Source organism: Heterodontus francisci, chromosome 7, assembly GCF_036365525.1.
Source record: "Heterodontus francisci isolate sHetFra1 chromosome 7, sHetFra1.hap1, whole genome shotgun sequence".
Classification (NCBI taxonomy): domain Eukaryota; kingdom Metazoa; phylum Chordata; class Chondrichthyes; order Heterodontiformes; family Heterodontidae; genus Heterodontus; species Heterodontus francisci.
In genome coordinates, this window is record NC_090377.1 from 112,642,952 (window position 1) to 112,664,147 (window position 21,196).

At 42.1% G+C, this 21,196-nt stretch overlaps 1 protein-coding gene across 9 annotated transcripts in view; it reads left to right on the top strand.

Moving 5' to 3' along the window:
• Positions 1–21,196, top strand: part of hdac4 (histone deacetylase 4) — a 595,905-nt gene that overhangs the window by 86,282 nt on the left and 488,427 nt on the right. The window lies entirely within an intron of this gene.

Below are 21,196 nucleotides of genomic sequence, written 5' to 3' on the forward strand. Positions count from 1 at the left end.
TCCAGAGGCCTGGAAGAATGATCCAGAACCATGAGTTCAAATCCCACCACAGCAGCCAGGCAATTTAAATTCAGTTATTTTATTAAATCTGGAATAAAAAGCTAGTATCTGTAATGGTGACCATGAAACTACCAGAAAATCTATCTGGTTCACTAATATCCTTAAGGGTAGGAAATCTGCTGTCCTTACCCGATCTGGTGTATATTGAGACTCCAGACCCACAGCAATGCAGTGCAGATGACTCTTAACTGCCCTCTGAAATGGCCTTGACAACGATGTCCACATCCTGTGAATGAATTTTTTAAAAAGTTGGTCAAATAGAATTGATTCAAAATTTTTGTAAAGACAGATGTGCATTATTGTATTGTGTGCGCTTTAACCAGCATTTTCTCTAGTAGATTAAGGAATATATTTTGGATTTCTGCAAAAATGTAAGCAGTGTGGGGAAAAACACCTTTTGTACAGTTACAGCAAAAGAGGAAAGTTATGTCTGGATTTTGAGCTCAATTAAAATTATTTTGGTGGTGTATCTAGTATATTCGTAACGAGACAGTTTCACCTCAGTTATTTATTGCAGCTATCTGCCTGTGAGTTTCTATCCTCACTTTTATCCAGGATGCATTTTCAGATTCTTGTGACACTGAGCTTCCCTTGATTCTTTCTCCCATTGGTGCAAGTGGTACCCCGCTTATAATACTGAACTGCTTCCATAGTTAGTGCTTTAGTAATATTATCTGCTTCCCTTTTATGTTGAATCTGCCTCATTTAAACAGCAGGGCAGATTCAGCAACAGTGTAGCAAGATTTACAGAAGTCCCAAGTGCAACTTCAAAGCAACAGTGCATTTATACAGACAAAGGCAACAGTGTTATGATGTGGAATCTCAGCACATCGCAGATTATGGACATTTTAGTTTACCCTTTTGGGGTATCATTTATATACTGTTTGCCCTTTTTTTTCTTCATTTTCATTTTCTTTCTTTGCTTTCCATTTTGATGATGTATAGTTTCTTTTAGCCATAACAATGAAAAACATTAAAATCACTCTTAGATAATTTCTCCAGTATGAATTGAAGTGTATCTACTGGCTTTTGGAGACCAAAAGCATACATGGTGCTGGTTCTTGGCATAGACTTGCAATTTCTAGACCTAAAATTCTTGGCTGATGTGTAAATGAGCATTTGGATTCAAAAGGGGATTTGCTGCTTTAAATATTTGTTAGGAATTTTATAAACTAACTTATTAGAACTTGATTATTTTTGCATTTCTGGAATTTGCAGGAGGTCTTTGACATAGAATTCCCAAAATCTCGATTGCTTTCAACCTTGTGTAAATTGCATGCATAAGTGTAATGTTTTTCTGAACAGTTTGAAAATTGTATGAATAAACAGTGGCATATACCATTCGTAATGCTGTGACTGCAAAGCAAAACAGCAATGTGCATTGCTAGTGTTATGCATGCTGTGCCAGGTGGCAAATTCTTGGAAAAGAGCACATTGTCATGCTCTCAGCTCAGACACATAGTTGTCTGGGCAACTTCAGAGCAATGCAGGCCAAGCTTGCTCATGATGCCAGGATCTTTTTAATCGACCACAAGGATGTCCATACGTTTGTGAAGTGTGATAGCTATCCATATGTACATACAAACATACAAATTAGGAGCAGGAGTAGGCCACTCGCCCCCTCGAGTCTGCTCCGCCATTCAACAGATCATGGCTGATCTGATTGCAACCACAACTCCACATTCCCGCCTACCTCGATAACCTTTCACCCCCTTGCTCATCAAGAATCTATCTACCTCTGCCTTAAAAATATTCAAAGACTCTGCTTCCACTGCCTTTTGAGGAAGGGAGTTCCAAAGTCACTCGACCCTCAGAGAAAAAAATGTTCCTAATCTCGGATGGGTGACCCCTTATTTTTAAATAGTGACCTCTAGTTCTAGACTCTCCCACAAGGGGAAACATCCTTTCCACACCCATCCTGTCAAGACCTCTCAGAATCTTATATGTTTCAATCAAGTTGGCTTTTACTCTTATAAACTCCAGCAGATACAAGCCTGTCCGACCTTTCCTCATAAGACTACCTGTCCATTCCAGGTATTAGTCTTGTAAACCTTCTCTGAACTGCTGCCAAAGCATTTACGTCCTTCCTTAAATAAAGTGACCAATACTGCACTCAGTACTCCAAATGTGGTCTCACCAATGCCCTGTATAACTGAAGCATAACCTCCCTACTTTTGTATTCAATTCCCCTCGCAATAAATGATAACATTCTGTTAGCTTTCCTAATTACTTGCTGTACATGTAGGCCGAGTGGCCTATTGGGGGGATGGCAAATTTTACGAAAAGGAGGGGTGATCTGGCTGACGACAGTGGACTGCGTACAGCTATTTGAAGGAAAGTCAGTAGCATTCAAAAGTGAGATACTACAGGCACAGTGTAGGCATGTCCCCACAAAGATAAAGGGTGGTACTACCAAATCTAGAGCCCCCTGGTTATCTAGAAGCATACAGGGTAAGATAAAGCAGAAAAAGAAAGCTTATGATGATCAAAAAAAACTTAATACTTTAGAAAGCCTAGAGGAGTATAGAAAGTGCAGGGGTGAAGTGAAAAAGGAAATTAGAAACGCAAAGAGAGGACATAAAAAAATATTGGCATGTAAAATCAAGGCAAATCCAAAGATGTTTTATCAATACATTAAGAGCAAGAGGATAACTAAGGAAAGGGTAGAGCCTATCAGAGATGTACAAGGGAATTTATGTGTGGATGCAGAAGATGTGGCCATGGTTCCTAATGAGTACTTTCTCCTTTGTGAAGACAGAGATAGGGATGATGCAGAAATTGTAGTTCGAGGAGGAGTGTGAAATATTAGATACGATGAGCATAATGAGAGAGGATGTACTAGAGTGTCTGACATTCGTGAAAGTGGATAAATCACCAGGACCAGATGGATTGTATCCCAGGTTGTTAAGGGAAGCCAGGGAGGAAATAGTGGGTGCTCTGAGGATCATCAAATTCTCACTAGATACAGGCAAGGTACCAGAGGACTGGAGGTCTGCAAACGTTGTACCATTGTTTAAAAATGTTGCGAGAGGTAGGCCAAATAATTATAGGCCGGTCAGTCTGACCTCGGTGGGTGGGTAAATTATTAGAATCAATTCTGAGAGATAGGATAAACTGTCACTTAGAAAGCACGGGTTAATCAGGGATAGTCAGCATGGATTTGTTAAGGGAAGGTTGTGTCTTACCAAATTAATTGAATTTTTTGAGGAAGTAACGAGGATTGATGAGGGTAGTGCAGAGGATGTTGTCTACATGGATTTTAGTAAGGTCCACATGGCAGACTGATCAGAAAAGTAAAAGCCCATAGGATACAGGGAATGTGGCAGGTTGGTTCCAAATTTGTCTCAGTGACAGGAAACAAAGGGTAGTGGTCAATGAATGTTTTTGTGAATGGAAAGTAGTTTCCAATGGCATTCCTCAGGGCTCAATGTTGGGTCCCTTGCTGTTTGTGGTATATATTAAAGATTTGGACTTAAATGTGGGAGGCATGATTGGGAAATTTGCTGATGACACAAAAATTGGCCGTAGTTAATAGTGAAGAGGATGGCTGTAGACTGCAAAATGATATCAATGGTTTGGTTGAGTGGGCGGAAAAGTGGCAAATGGAATTCAATCCAGTGTGGATTTGTTAAGGAGCGTGTGGAGTTTGCAAGTTCTCCCTGTGTCTGCGTGGGTTTTCTCCGGGTGCTCCGGTTTCCTCCCACAAGCCAAAAGACTTGCAGGTTGGTAGGTAAATTGGCCATTATAAATTGCCCCTAGTATAGGTAGGTGGTAGGGAAATATAGGGACAGGTGGGGATGTGGTAGGAATATGGGATTAGTGTAGGATTAGTATAAATGGGTGGTTGATGGTCGGCACAGACTCGGTGGGCCGAAGGGCCTGTTTCAGTGCTGTATCTCTCTCAAAAAAAAAGTGTGAGGTATTGCATTTGGGGAGGGCAAACAAAGCAAGGGGAATACACAATAAATTGGGAGAATATTGAGAGGGTTAGCGGAAGTGTCCACAGGTCCCTGAAGGCAGGACAGGTAGATAAAGTGGTGTAGAAGGCATATGGAATGCTTTCCTTAGCCGAGGTATAGAATACAAAAGCAGGGATGTAATGCTGGATCTGTATAAATTGCTGGTTAGGGCACAACTGGAGTACTGTGTACAGTTCCGGTCACTACAGTACAGAAAGGACATAATTGCTCTGGAGGGAGTACTGAGGAGATTTACAAGAATATTGCCAGGGCTTAAAAGTTATACCTGTGAGGAAAGATTGGATGGGCTAGGGTTGTTTTCCTCAAAATAGAGGAGGCTGAGGGGTGACTTAACTGAGGTGTACAAAGTTATGAGGGGCCTAGATAGAGTAGACAGGAAGGATCTGTTTCCCCTAGCGGAGAGGTCAATTACTAGGAGGCACAGATTTAAGGTGATTGGTAGAATGATTAGAGGGGACATGAGGAAAAACTTTTTCACCCAGAGGGTGATGGGTGTCTTGAATTCGCAGCCTGGATTGGTGGTGGAGGCAGAAACCCTCAACTCATTTTAAAAGGTGCCTGGACCTGTACCTGAAGTGCTGTAACCGCCAAGGCTACGGACCAGGTGGGATTAGAATTTTTTTTTAATTTTAGAGATACAGCACTGAAACAGGCCCTTCGGCCCACCGAGTCTGTGCCGACCAACAACCACCCATTTATACTAACCCTACAGTAATCCCATATTCCCTACCACCTACCTACACTAGGGGCAATTTACAATGGCCAATTTACCTATCACCTGCAAGTCTTTGGCTGTGGGAGGAAACCGGAGCACCCGGCGAAAACCCACGCGGTCACAGGGAGAACTTGCAAACTCCACACAGGCAGTACCCAGAATCGAACCTGGGTTCCTGGAGCTGTGAGGCTGCGGTGCTAACCACTGCGCCACTGTCGGCGCAGATACGATGGTCTGAATAGCCTTTCTCTGTGCCGTAACTTTTGTATGGTTCTATTAAAGTTTCTCATTAAGGTTCCCTGAGCTCTCTTCTACCCCGAAATGAGAACAGAAAGTGCTGGAAATACTCAGCAGGTCTGGCAGCATCTGTGTCAAGAGAAACAAAGTTAACGTTTCTGGTCTGCGACCCTTAATCAGAACTGGCAAAAGTTAGAAATGTCTTTGAGCAAATGAAGGAGGGTGGGGGAAAGAAGGACAAGAAGGAAGGACTGTGATAGGACGGGGGGGGAGGGATTAAATAACAGGTGTCATGGAACAGAATGCAAATCGAGTGCTAAATACTTGCAGCGAAAGACAAAGCACGAGCCAGAGAGAGTGCTAATGGCAGAATAATGAACAGCTCTGTACGAAAGCAAAAACATGAAAAATAAGTTAGAGACTAGCAAGTGAATAATTAAAAATATGTATAAAAAATTAAAAATATAATAAATAAACAAAAAATAATGGGGCTCATGGTCTGAAATTATTGAACTCAATATTGAGTCCAGAAGGCTGTCGAGTGCCTAATTGGAAGATGAGGTGCTGTTCCTCGAGCTTGCGCATTAGGCACTCTATAGCCCTCTGGACTCGATATTGAGTTCAATAATTTCAGATCATGAGCCCTATTATTTCTTGTTTGTTTTTTATTTTTCAATTTATTTATTTTATTTTTTAACCATGTGTTGGTCTCTAACTTATTTTTCATGTTTTTGCTTTCATACAGAGTTGGTCATTATTCTGCCATTAGTGCTTCTGACTCGTGCTTTGTCTTTCGCGACAACTATTTAGCACTCCATTTGCATTCTGTTCCATGACACCTGTCATTTAATCTCTTCCCCCCCCCCCCCCCCCCCGCCCCTGTCCTATCACTGTCCTTCCCTCCGCCCCCCCCCCCCCCCCCCCGTTCACTTGCTCAAAGACTGTTATATTTCTAACTTTTGCCAGTTCTGATTGAGGGTTGCAAAACTGAAACATTAACTCTGTCTCTACACAGATGCTGCCAGAGTATTTCCGGCACATTCTGTTGTCATTTCAGAGTTTCAGCATCCACAATATTTTGCTCTCTTCTACCCCTCTCACTTCAGTTAATGGGGAATAATTTTTGTTGTGGGAAGTGGGGAAAAGGGAAAAGCACAAGTGCAGAAATTCTCTCCGTGTTGCGTGTTTACATTACTAGATGGGTTAATCTAAAGTTTGAATTGAATTTATTTCCAAATTGCATTGCATTTATCAGGTGAAATTAAACGACCACGTCAACATAGGCACTTTAAGAACATTTAAATTTCATTTTGCACTTAAGCAGGTGGTTTGCCTGATCACTAAAATGTGTTCTCCTTGGTGGACCTCCTCCTTTCAAACTGTTGTGAGAGCCAGTCACTGTGCAGGATTTACATGTGATTGATTTTTTAAATTAAAAGTTTGTGAATTCTCAACAGATACTGATGCACAGTTGTACTGTCGACTGGTTGTTGGTCAGTTGTGCAATCTTTGCCTAGGGAATCCTGCAACTATTTGTCCTAACTTCTGAAAGGTGATGCCAGGTTTTCTTTCTGAAAAATTATATTGGTTATTCCACAGAAAATCTATTGCAGAAAATGTTTAATTAGTGTAGTACAACAGAAATAATATACTAAGTCAAGAAATAAAGAAATCTACGGACTAAAAAATATCTGGCCCAGCAGATCCCTACGGAATTTTCTTGCAGTGTCCCTTGGCTCTGGAAACCACAGCTTGAAAACCTACATATTTATAATTCAGTCTGGATTCACAGCTCAACCCTTGATTCCACAAATATAACTGAAGAGAACCTAGGTTTTCCATGGATGTGAATTTCCACGCTGTTTGCACAGGGCAGCTCAACTATTAGCTTGGATGGTATTGTTACGACCGACCGCTCCAGTCGAAGCCCCCAGTCAAAATATACGATTCTGATTGTGGTGGGAGAGACGCACTGATAATTCAATCCCGTCGCTCCACAGATCGCCTAACATATCATTTAAAACTTTCCAAATTAAAGAAAAACCCACCAAATTGTACCATCTATTAACCCCCGAAAGAGGCTAACCAAACCAGGTGTCTTTAAATCAACAAATTAACTCTTTAATTAAAAGAACTAAATTCTTAAACACTATGAAGATATAAACAACATTTAAAATAGAAAAAATTAGGAGTCCTTGCAAATTTACAGTCCAGTGTTGCTCGAAATCATCGCAGGATGTTTCTCCAAGTCATCATAGGATGTTGCTCGAAGTCATCACAGGATGTTGCTTTCCTTCTCCAGCGAATTTCAACAGTTAACGACTTGCCAACACTTTCAACAGAATCAAAAGCAAAATACTGCGGATGCTGGAAATCTGAAATAAAAACAAGAAATGCTGGAACCACTCAGCAGATCTGGCAGCATCTGTGGACAGAGTAGCAGAGTTAACATTTCGGGTCAGTGACCCTTCGGAACCGAAGAAGTTCCGAAGAAGGGTCACTGACCCGAAACGTTAACTCTGCTTCTCTGTCCACAGATGCTGCCAGACCTGCTGAGTGGTTCCAGCATTTCTTGTTCAACAGAATCAATCTGACTTCAGTTTTTGAGGGATAAAAGTTTGTCACAATCTAACTTCCCTTCCTTCAATTTAAATTACCAGAGATCTCTGTTTTGGCTTGACTTTTTAAAAGAATTTTGAGTGATAATAAAACAAACTAAAATCCTCTTCCTTCAGTTTAAATAGTTGAGAGCTCTTTTTCAGGTGTGCTCATCACAGTTGTGCCCTCTGTCTGTCTAAGTGTTCTGTCTGTTAGAACAAACTGTCTCACTAACAGCCAGTTCACACTAAATTGAAACAAATGTATTGCATCAGGCTCACTCCCAGTGGCTGTTTCCATGGTATTGAGAATGCACCCTTTGAATCACAGTCTCCAAATGGCTGTTTCTAAGGCAACAAAAATGTACCGTCCTATTCCTCCTAAGGCTTGCTGGCTCTTAAAGCAATACTGATCCCTTGCAAGCCTTAAAGACAAACCGCATATTCCTTAAAGAAAAAAATTATTACAGGACCATGACAGTATTATGGAAAGTGCTGCAGCTTGGACAATTTTTTGCTGAAGGAATTCCCTTGCCCCACCTGAGGAAACACTGGAGGTTTGATACGTAGTTGATTGCTGTTAACATACAGCTAGTTATCCAAGCGTTAGCTACAGTAAACGTTTCATGATATTTTTGTTTTCCCCTGTTACCTGCCAATTTTCTTCCAAGCTCATTGATTGTGTGGTTCATGAGAGTTGGTTTTCCCTCCAATGTCTCACAAGACCATAAGAAATAGGTGCAAGAGTAGACCATACGGCTCCTCAAGCCTGCTCTGCCATTCAATATGATCATGGCTGATCTTCTGCCTCAAGAGCACTTTCCTACCCATTCCCCATATCTCTTGATTCCCTGAGAGAACAAAAATCTATCTACCTCGAAATTGAATATACTCAATGATGGAGCAGAGAATCGGGTGGAGAATTCCAAAGATTTGCAACCCTCTCTGAAATTTCTCCTCATCTCAGTCCTAAACGGTCGAGCACTTATTTCGGGACTGTGCCCCCATGTTTTAGATTCCCCAGCCAGGGGAAACAACCTCTGTGTCTACCCTATCAAGACCCTTCAGAAACTTGTAAGTTTCATCTAGGTGACCATTATTCAGTGTTGCTTGCTTGGTTGAGTAACCTGCCAACACTTACCATTCATAACAGTGTTGGAAGGCTATTCTTTCAAAGGAACATCACTGCTAAGTCCAATCCTATCACTATCTAGTGCTCACAGAGCTATGTACTTCCAACAGAATAGTGATCAGGAATGGGATTCCTGGATGGTTTATCCTTCCTTAATTTAGGGGTGCTGAGACCAATTGTATCTCCAGGTGTCCTATTGACCAAACCTGGTAGGCTGTGTAGCCCAGCTATTTACTGGATTAACTTGTTGAGCATCTAGGGCAGCTAACTGTATTGAAAAAAGATGCATTAAAATTTCCTCTCTCCAACTCAGTTTTTAAAAAAATGGTCAGAATGTGTGCTGGTGGGTGAGAGAAGTTTGAGTTGTGACACAACTTTTTGAGCTTACTGAGTAAAGCAATTGTGGAGCACTGCCAGGTCTCCTGAGAATTCAGGGAGTAGGGGATAAAGGTGAGAAACAACATGCTTTGTTGTATAAAATGATCAAAAGTGCTTGTTGAGATATATCCTGGGTGTCATTTATGTTAACAAGGTCTCAAAGATAATTTCAAATCTTCTGCTGGAAAATTATAACTTTTTAAAAAAACTTGTCAATAGTCATTCATGTGATGGGAATAAACAGTGCTAGACCATTTTCTTGTCACACTCCTTCAATTTAGTTACTTCCACTAAATGTAATGTTTGTTGAAAAGTTATGTATGTAAAGGCAAGGTTTTGAATATTACTGGTCTAATAGATTACATGAAATGTTACCTGAGGGAAAATGGACAGGTTCCAGAGCTTTACAGCACTGCCCTTTTAACTATTGCTGTGAGATTATTTTCTGTTTCCTCACCTCAAATTTGTTTGTTTTTCCTGATCGATTCACTCAGTTATGGAACTCAGTGAAATGTGATTGTGATTCTTGATTCCTCCTTTTACTCTTTCTTTTAATGTATGGCGCACGTTTAAAAATACCACAAATGGGCAACTATAGAATGTAAATGGCTGAAAAGCAACAGAGAGGGAAAGAGCTCAAAACAATTTGCCCAATGTCCAAAGGTTTAAAGAAATCCAAAGATTCTTAGCTGTCTGTTTTTGAAATAGTAATTGTGGGAGTGGTGTACAGGCCACCTAACATTAAACACACTGTGGGACGAGGTATAAAGGAAGAAATAATGGCAGCTTGTCAGAAAGGTACAGTGATAATTATGGGGGATTTTAACCTACATATATACTGGAAAAATCAGATGGGGAGAGGTAGCCTAGATGAGGAGTACATAGAATGTTTTCGGGATAATTTCTTGGAACAAAACAGTCTGGAGCCAACCAGAGAACAGTTTATACTGGACCTGGTATTGTGCAATGAGATAGGAATAATTAATCACCTCATAGTTAAGGTGCCCCTAGGTAGCAGCGATCATAATATGATTGAATTTTGCATTCAGTTTGAGAGAGAGGGGAATGGGTCCAAGACTAGTATTTTAAACTTAAATAAGGGAAATTATGAGGGCATGAAAGCAGAGCTAGCTAAAGTGAACTGGCAAATGAGGTTAAGGGATAGGTCAATGGAGATGCAGTGGCAGACATTTAAGGGGATATTTCAGAATACACAATAGATGCACTTCAACGAGAAATAAAAATTCCAAGGGTGGTACCCGCCATCTGTGGTTAACTAAAACAGTTAAGGATAGTATAAAACTTAAAGAAAAAGCCTATAATTGCGCAAAGATGGGAGGCAGGCCAGAGGATTGGACAGAATATTAAAAAAAAAGCAAAGAATGACAAAGATTGATAAGGACGGTAAAATTAGAGTACGAGAGAAAGCTAGCTTGAAATATAAAGACAGTGAGAGTTTCTATAGATATTTAAAGAAAAGAGTTAATAAAGTGAGCATTGGTGCTATAAAAAGTGAGTCTGGGGAATTAATGGGTAATAAGGAGATGGCAGATGAATTGAACAGGTATTTTGCATTGGTCTTCACTATTGAGGATACAAGTAAGATCCCAGTATTAGCTGTAAATCAGGAAATGGGAGGGAGGAACTCAAGAAAATTACAATCACCAGGGAAGTGGTATTGAACAAATTGTTGGAGCTGCAGGCTGACAAGTTCCCGGGTCCTGATGGACTTCATCCTCGGGCTTTAAAAGAAGTGGCTAGTGAGATAGTTGATGCGTTAGTTTTAATTTTCCAAAATTCCCTAGATTCAAAGAAGGTTCCATTAGATTGGAAAATAGCGAATGTAACTCCTTTATTCAAAAAGGAGGGAGACAGAAAGTACTAAACTACAGGCCAGTTAGCTTAACATCTGTCTTGGGGAAAATATTAGAGGCTATTATTACAGATGTTATAGCAGGGCGTTTAGAAAAATTCGAGGTAATCAGGCAGAGTCAACATGGTTTTGTAAAAGGGAAATCATGTTTAACCAATTTATTGGAGTTTTTTGAGGGAGTTACATGTACTATTGATAAAGGGGAACCGGTGGTACTTAGATTTCCAAAAGGCGTTTGATAAGGTGCCAGATCAAAGGTTATTGCAGAATATAAAAGCTCATGGTGTAGGGGGTAACATATTGGCATGGATAGAAGATTGGTTAGCTAACAGGAAACAGAGTAGGCATAAATGGGTCATTTTCTGGTTGGCAAGATGTAACGAGTGGTGTGCCACTGGGATCTGTGCTGGGGCCTCAACTTTTTACAATTTATATAAATGACTTGGACGAAGGGACCGAAGATCTGGTTGCTAAATTTGCTGATGACACAAAGATAGGTAAGAAAGTAACTTGTGAAGAGGACATAAGGAGGCTACAAAGGGATATAGATAGGTTGAGTGAGTGGGCAAAGACCTAGTAAATGGTGTATAATGTGGGAAAGTGTGAAATTGCCCACTTTGGTAAGAAGAATAAAAAAGAAGCATATTATCTCCATGGTGAGAGATTGCAGAGCTCTGAGGTGCAGAGGGATCTGGGTGTCCTAGTGCATGAATCGCAAAAGGTTAGTATGTAGGTACAGCATGCAATTAGGAAAGCGGGGATTGAATATGGAAGTATGGAGGTTATGCTTCAGCTATGCAGGGCATTGGTGAGACCACTTCTGGAGTACTGGAGATGGATGTAAATGCGTTTGAGGCAGTTCAGAGAAAGTTTACTAGACTAATACCTGGAATGAGTGGCCTGTCTTACGGGGAAAGATTGGACAGGCTTGGCTTGTATCTGCTGGAATTTAGAAGAGTAAGAGGTGACTTGATTGAAATATATAAGATCCTGAGGGGTCTTGACAGGGTGGATGTGGAAAGGATGTTTCCCCTTGTGGGAGAATCTCGAACCAGGGGTCACTGTTTAAAAATAAGGGGTCGCCCATTTAAGACCGAGATGAGCAGAAATTTTTCTCTGAGGGTCATGAGTCTTTGGAATTCTCTTCCTCAAAAGGCGGTGAAAGCAGAGTCTTTGAATGTTTTTAAGGCAGAGGTAGATAGATTCTTGATGGGCAAGGGGATAGAATGCTATCGGGGGTAGGTGGAAATGTGGATTACTCAGTTCAGCCATGAACTTATTGAATGGCGGAGCAGGCGCGAGGGCTTGAGTGGCCTACTCCTGCTTCTAATTCATATGTTCATATGAATGTCAATGCCTCTTTTCTATCAATTTATGAATGCTCAATAACTTGCTAAAATAACATCCATACGTCACAGAAGTAGGTCATTGATCAAGATGAGAGAAACGGCCATATATTGACCACACAACTCTACCTTATCAGACTGCACGCTTGCAGGAAGACACTAGCGTTAACCTTTATGGTTTTAAGGCATACTTCAATATGAAACAGCATGTTGTAAATGTAACTGTTAATGTCCAGAAGATTGATACTTAATTCCAAATTATGTGCTAACTGTTAGGAAAAACTGGAGGCAGTAACGCCTGTCAGATTTCCTTAAGACATTGACGTGTAATGCTGAAGTTATAGAATGCATAATAGTATGGTTATAGCACAGAAGGAGACCATTTGACCTGTCAAGTCCATGCTGGCTCTCTGGAAGTGCAGTTTAGCTTGTCCCGTTCCCACGTCCTTTCCCCATAGCCCTGCAATTTTTCTTCCCCCTCAGGTGCTTATCCAATTCCCTTTTGAAATCCACGATTGAATCTGCCTCCAGCATACTCTCAGCCAGTGCATTGTATGGAGAGCAAAACCATTCACTACATAAAAGTTTTTCTCATTTGGTTCTTTTGCCAATCAATTTCAATTTGTGTTCTCTTGTTCTCGACCGTTCCACCAGTGGGGTCACTTTCTATCTACTCTGTCTAGGCTCTCATGATTTTAAACACCTCTCAAATCTCTCAACCTTCTCTGCTCTAAGGAGTACAACTGCAGCTTCTCCAGTCTATCCACATAACTAAAGTCCCTCATCCCTGCAACCATTCTCTTAAATCTTTTCTCTGCCCTCCCTAAAGCCTTCGCACCCTTCCTAAAGTGCGGTGCCCAGAATTGGACACAGTACTCCAGTTGAGGCCGAACCAGTGTCTTATAAAGGTTCTTAATAATTTCTGTGCTTTTCTACTCTATGCCTCTGTTTATAAAGCCCATGATCCTGGCTGGAATTTTACCTCCCTGTGCTCGAAGGAGGGCCACCCCCGATGCCCCAACCACCCCCAACTCCCAATATGCCCCCCCCCCCGCCTCGCTGGGGCCCAACCGATCACTCCCACTGAGGCCCCAAAGACCTACCTTTTTCCGGCGTTGTCCTCTTCTTCATGTGGGAGCTGGGTTGCAGTCACAGCAGTGGCCACTGCTCCCATGGCACTGCTGGGATTAAGCTGTTGACCCGCTGATTGGCTAGCAGCTCCATTAGGCGGGACTTCCTCAATGAGGTGGATGTCCCACCTAAGATCAATTAAGGGCCTGGGGACCGTAAAATCCGGACTGGGTCCCCAGACCCGGCGGAGGCGGGATCACCACTGACTTTTCGTTTGGTGGATGGCTCCCATGCGCCATGCAAAAAATTCCGTCTCCCGTTTGCCTTTTGAACTACTTGTTTTTGTTCAAACACTGGAGACAACTGAATTTTAACATGAGGAATAAAACTGGGGAAGAATTTTTTTTTGTTACACTGAAGTGTAGATATGCACTTTGTGAATACCTATACTGTGTAAGGTGAAATATTCATTTTATTTTGTGTTAAAAGTGAGGGAAGGCTGTCCTATGCATGGATCAGTTCTTTCAGGTTTCCTCTTGGCAAAGCAACTTCTCGAATGACACTGGACCCACCTGGTAGCACTGTAACAGCACATTCACTGCAGCTGTTGCTGTGCTCTGTTCATTGATCAGTGTGATATTTAAATGGCAACTTTCTGTTCCCACTTGGGTACGGGCTCCTGTTGCTGATTTGAAATTTCCTCTCCCTGTGCCTATTGTGCCAAACTGTCTCTGATTTTTTGAATCGGCAGCAGAAACCTGAATGGAAGTTGGGTAAGAGAGGCTCCATTTAACTTTTTGTGCTGGTGAACAGAATAGTTTATAAGAGTGTCCATTGCTGCTGTAATACTGGCATTTAAATGTAAAGTCTTTCTCCCAACTCCTGACTTGAGTCAAGGTCATCGATGTTGATTTTAAAATCAGACAGCCCAGCAGGATATGCACAGTGAGCAGAGTCTTTAAATCATCAATTTGGTGTTGGGCAGTACAGCTGTCATTTAAATATTGTAAAGCTGACAGGAATGCACTGTTTGAAATGAACATAGAAAATTTATATGTGCAGTGCAGAAACATGAGCTGAGAATTTTGATATCTGGTGCCAGCAGTGGCTGTGTGTAGTACTTTTCTCGCTCCCTAAATTGTGGGTTCAGGTTCTCACTAAAGACTTTGGTTAATGGACATAAATCAATCAAGAATCCATGCTAATGTATTATCGACCCCCAATCCCATGAGCCCTGATGTCCTGATCCTGGGATCTGCAACGTTGGCACCCTGCACAGGACGAGCTGGCTGTTGTAGGGCCCGAGTGCCTGGCAGATCTCACCCAAATAGGGGGTGGAGGGGTGGTGATGAAAATTAATGTCCTTCAGACCCCTGTTTGGGATCCCCTTCCTTTGGATTCTTCAGCTGGATACATTTGAAGTGCTGCAGTGGGAGGTAGGAGACTGTTAGCAGTTCATCAGTACCTGACATTCTTGGAATCAATTCTGATAGACAGGATAAACTGTCATTTAGAAGGCACGGATTAATCAAGGATAGTCAGCATGCATTTGTTAAGGGAAGATCTTGTCTTAGAAAGTAACAAGGAGGTTTGATGAGGGTAGTGCAGTTTTGGATGGATTTGCTAATGGATTTTAGCAAGGCCTTTGACAAGGCCCCACATGGAAGACTGGTTAAAAAAATAAAAGCCCATGGGATCCAGGGAAATGTAGCAAGATGGATACAAAATTGGCTCGGTGGCAGGAAACAAAGGGTAATTGTTGACACGTGTTTTTGTGACTGGAAGGCTGGTTCCAATGGTGTTCCGCAGGGCTCAATACTAGGTCCCCTGCTTTTTGTGGTATATAAACGATTTGGTCATAAATGGCGTTATCAAGAAGTTGCAGACGATACAAAAATTGGCTGTGTGGTTGATAGCGAGGAGGATTGCTGTCGGCTGAAGGAAGATATCAGATGGGCAGGAAAGTGGCAAATGGAATTCAACCCAGAGAAGTGTGAGGTGATGCATTTGGGGAGGTCAAACAAGGCAAAGGATTTAATGGGAAAATACTGAGAGGTGTAGAGGAAGTGAGGGAACTTGGAGTGAATGTTCACAGATTCCTGAAGGTAGCAGGACACGTCGACAAGGTGGTTCAGAAGGAATATGGAATCCTCTCCTTTATTAGCCGAGGTATAGAATATAAGAGCAGGGAACTGTATAAATCATTAATTAGGCCACAACTTGAGTACCGTGTGCAGTTCCGGTCACCTCATTATAGAAAGGATGTAATTACGCAAGAGATGGTACAGAGGAGATTTACGAGATGTTGCTGTGACTGGAAAAATGCAGCTATGAGGAAAGATTGGATCGGCTGGGGTTGTTCTCCTTGGAACAGAGGAGGCTGAGGGGATATTTGATTGAAATATACAAAATTGTGAGGGGTCTGAATAGAATGGATGTGAAGGGCCTATTTACCTTAGCGGAGAGGTCAGTGACTAGGGGGCATAGATTTAAAGTGATTGGTAGAAGGATTAGAGGAGAGACGAGGAATAATTTTTGACCCAGAGGGTGGTAGGGGTCTGGAACTCACTGCCTGAAAGGGTAGAAGAGACAGAAACCCTCAACTCATTTAAAAGGTGTCTGGATATGCAACTCAAGTGCCGTAACCTGCAGGGCTACAGACCAGGTGCTTCAAGGTGGGATTAGGCCGAATGGCTCACTTTTTAGCGGCGCAGACACGATGGGCCGGGTGGCCTCTTTCTGTGCCTTAAACTTTCTATGATTCTATTCTATGACATACTGTGGAGTAGGGTAGCCATTTCTGGTTGGAGGCATTTCTGAAGGTTTGCTCACCTGCTCTACCCAGGTGATGTCTGGCGTTGGAAGTTGTAAACGAATTTGGTACATTGAAGGCTATCTGTAGTTCGTAATTTGCAAGAGTCAGTTGTTTCAAGGTGCAATTTGTACCTATTACAATGTGTTATTTGGGAATGTCAGTAAGTGTCTGATTTTGTGCGGGGGGGGGGGGGGGGTCGCTGGATGGTATCCATTTGTACAGATTTCACTCAGTGTATGTCCAATAGTGCTTCAGTTATCTCTTCCCTAACTACTTTTAATATGCATGGATGCAGTCTATCTGGAGCAGAGGTCTTATCCTCTCTAATTCGTTTGATTATCTTAAATGTTATTAGATTAGATTAAATTAGAGATACAGCACTGAAACAGGCCCTTCGGCCCACCGAGTCTGTGCCGAATATCAACCACCCATTTATACTAATCCTACACTAATCCCATATTCCTACCAAACATCCCCACCTGTCCCTATATTTCCCTACCACCTACCTATACTAGTGACAATTTATAATGGCCAATTTACCTATCAACCTGCAAGTCTTTTGGCTTGTGGGAGGAAACCGGAGCACCCGGAGAAAACCCACGCAGACACAGGGAGAACTTGCAAACTCCACACAGGCAGTACCCGGAATTGACCCCGGGTCCCTGGAGCTGTGAGGCTGCGGTGCTAACCACTGCGCCACTGTGCCGCCCTATCTCTTTGATCTCTCTTCTTGTTATGCCCATCTTGTTGGTCCCCCTGACAAATAGTGAGGCAAAGTAGCTATCCAATATTTCTGTCAGTACCTGTGAGTTTATCTTGTGCATCTTGTAGATGCCCTATCCTGATTTTTCTTTTAGTATTTGTGTCTGCAGAATACTTTACTACTTTTTCTATTGCTTGACTACTTAATTTCATAGTTCTTCCTTACTTTCCTAATTTTTTAAACTTTTCTTAACCTCTTGTATTCCATTTTGTCATCCTCCCGTTCATTGTCTATATACTTGGTATATGCCTTTTTCTTTCAATTTTGACCATGCCTCTTTATTCATCCATGGTGTTTCATTACTAGCTAATTTGTTCTTGTATTTTGGCAGAATATATCTCCTGAACACTCTTGATTACTTTTTATCAATTTATTTCTTCCAGTTTACTTTCTTCAATTCCATTCTCATCCCCATAAAATTAAATTTTCCTATCTATTACGTTATTCTTATGTGTCGATATTTATATTAAATTGTATAATATTGTGATTGCTATTGCCTAGATGCCCCCCCAACACTCACTTCTCTTTTCTGCTCTGGTTCATTTCCCATTACTAGATCCAGCAGTGATTGCTTCTTCCATACTGGGTGAGAAAGGAGTGGTGAACTTACTGTAAAAACTTTATTCCCTTTTCTTATTTCTTGCCAGTTTATGTGGGGGCAGTTGAAAATTGGCGGTGCAGTGGTTAGCACCGCAGCCTCACAGCTCCGGCGACCCGGGTTCAATTCCGGGTACTGCCTGTGTGGAGTTTGCAAGTTCTCCCTGTGGTCTGCGTGTGTTTCCTCCGGGTGCTCCGGTTTCCTCCCACATGCCAAAGACTTGCAGGTTGATAGGTAAATTGGCCATTAGAAATTGCCCCTAGTATAGGTAGGTGGTAGGGAAAATATAGGGACAGGTGGGGATGTGGTAGGAATATGGGATTAGTGTAGGATTAGTATAAGTGGGTGGTTGATTGTCGGCACAGACTCGGTGGGCCGAAGGGCCTGTTTCAGTGCTGTATCTCTAAACTAAACTAAACTATATCTCTTACTCATTTCATAGACATGCCTATATATTTCTTCCCTACTACTTCCCTACCTATAGTAGAAAGTCTGTACAATTATTAGTAGAAATATTTATGTGGTCGATCCCTTGCCTTTTATCTCGGGAGTCAATTACAAGAGGAGAGAGGTAGGGAGGAAATTCCAGAGCTTGGGGCCGAGACAGCAGAAAGTAGGGAAAACAAAATCCGGGATGCACAAGAGGCTAGAATTGAAAGAATGCAGAGAGCTGGAGGAGTGAGGCCATGGAGAAATCTGTAACAGGACGAGAATTTAAAACTCGAGAGGTTGCTGGACTGGGAGCCTAAGTTGGTCAGCAAGCACAGGATTGACGAGTGGATGGGACTTGGTGTTCTCAATGGGTACAGGCCTGAGATGATTGTAGATCTCACTCTTGATTGAAAGTTCAGTTGAAGACGATGGATCACTTCTAGTTCGTGACTGTCTAGTGTGGATGTAGGATTCTACAGCAGGGCACGTGCCTTCTGGCTTGCTGGATGATGCTTTGTCTTCTGTCTCTTTCTCTCTGCAGTCTCTCTCTCTAGGCTGTCTTTTTTTTAAGGTAAAGTTGTGTTACTTCACATTCTGGTAGGAGACGCTTTGGTCTCTTCCCATGGTGATCGCACAAGGTCCAGGACGTGGCTGCTTCACACCTGCTTTGTTTCAGAAGAAGACATTCAATTCTGGAATGTTTTAGGATCGGTTCAGTTGACACCATTTGGCTTTGAAGATTTGTCCTTTGTCCTTGTCAGACAGTTTGAATACACAAAAGCCAAGTTTTTTTTTTATTGGCAGCCATTTTGAATGCTGAATGAATAAAGGTTCATTTTTAGAAGACAAAGTCAGTTTTTATAACTCTTCAGAGTTTAGTACATGATTGTTGTATCATTGCACTTCTGGTGTGTGTGACAATTGGAATAGTCAAGTATGGAGGTAACAAGCATAAGTGTTTTAGCAACAGATGAACTGAGGCATGGATGGAGAAGAGCGATGTGGAGATGGAAGCAGGTGGTCTGGGGGATGGAGAGGATATGGGGTTGGTAACTTAGCTCGGGGGACATTGAGGTTGTGAACTGTCTGCTTCAGCCTATGACAGTGAATATGAGAGGGATGGAATTGGTGACTAGGGAACAAAGTTTGTAGTGTGGGCTGAAGACCGTGGTTTTGGTTTTGGTCTTCGGCTGAAGACCGTGGTTTTGGTCTTCGGCTGAAGACCGTGGTTTTGGTCTTCCCAGTATTTAATTGAATGATATTTCTGCTCATTCAGTGCTGGATGTCAGAAAAGCAGTGTGACAAATAAGATGCAGGGGAGTGGTCAAAAGAGGTAGTGGTGAAGTAGAGCTGGGTGTCATCAGCGTACTTATGCAATCTGACACCGTTTCCAGATGATGCTGAGGGGCAGCATGCACATGTGAAATAGAGGACCAAGGCTAGATCCTTGTATCATATTCCTGTCATTAGAGACAAAAATATTGATACATTTCGATGTCCTTGGTTCTGAGCAGTAAAAATATTACGGTGGTCTTTGGAACAATGCAAGGGTTTGTCATGGGGTTTCTTTTTATTATTTGTGGAGTTAAAGCCCAAGATCAGCCATGATCATGTTGGCTGGTGGAGCAGGCCTGATTGGCCTTATGGTCTACTCTTGCTTGTATTTCTTGTGTTCTTATTGCAAGCTGCACCATGACAGGAACCGCACTGTGTAACCATGTTTCATTCTGCTGGTATCACCTACAGTCAAACTTAAATGCTTGACAGTACGATAATTTATTTTAAGACTGGTAAAGTGAAACTGTACAAGCTAGGCACAGATTAAAAGGTCAATTAGCCCATCCCTGTTCATCTACCCTGAAAGAATGTGCAGTCCACCTCTTTCCCTTAACCCAGCCCAGCATCCAAGTGTTCCTTAAATTATTCCAAATTTTTGCCTCCTTTACATAGATAGAAACATAGAAAATAGGAGCAGGAGTAGGCCATTTGGGCCCTTCAAGCCTGCTCCGCCATTCATTATGATCATGGCTGATCATCCAACTCAGTAGCCTGTTCCGGCTTTTGCCCCATACCCTTTGATCCCTTTAGACCCAAGAGCTAGATCTAACTCCTTCTTGAAAACATTCAATGTTTTGGCCTCAACTGCTTTCTGTGGTTGCGAATTCCACAGGCTCACCACTCTCTGGGTGAAGAAATTTCTCCTCATCTCAGTCCTGAAAGGTTTACCCCGTATCCTTAGACTATGACCCCTGGTTCTGGACTCCCCCACCATTGGGAACATCCTTCCTGCATTTACCCTGTCAAGTCCTGTTAGAATTTTATAGGTTTCTGTGCGATTTCCCCCCTCACTGATCTGAACTCCAGCGAATATAAGCCTAACCGACTCAATCTCTCCTCATACGTCAGTTCTGCCATCCCAGGAATCAGTCTGGTAAACCTTCGCTGCACTCCCTCTACAGCAAGAACATCCTTCCTCAGATAAGGACACCAAAACTGCACACAATATTCCAGGTGTGGCCTCACCAAGGCCCTGTATAATTGCAGCAAGACATCCCTGCTTCTGTACTTGAATCCTCTTGCTATGAAGGCCAACATACCATTTGCTGAAGGCCAACATACCATTTGGTTATATGCGATATAAATTGCAGTTTGTTGCTGTTAATCAAATGAGTATATAGGTGTTCTTTTTATTCGTTCCTGGGATATGGGTGTCGCTGGCAAGGCCAGCATTTATTGCCCATTCCTAATTGCCCTTGAGAAGGTAATGGTGAGCTGCCTTCATGAACCATACCTCTACCTCACCAGGATGTCTGCTTCTTGTATTGATCACTCTTTGTGAAGAACTTCTTGCCATCAGTCTTGGATTTGCTGACCTGAAGCTCCTTATTCCTCAGAAATAACAAAACTGCCGGTATACATCCAAGGCCTTGCCTCAACCTGCCTCTGTTATCTCTTCCACTTTTTAATGCCCTGACCCAAGCTCTTTGTTCCTCGAATTTTGTCTTTCTTTTCATCATTGTCTTCCTCAATGCCAGAGCTTTCAGCTGTCTTGGCAGGACTACTTGGAACTTTATCACTGAACTGCTCCACCTACATTTTTCTCTCCCCTCCTTTCAAAACCTTGTAGAAACATACCTTGCATCTAGAATAGTCTAATAGGTTACTGATCTGAAATGTTAACTCTGTTTCTCTCTCCACA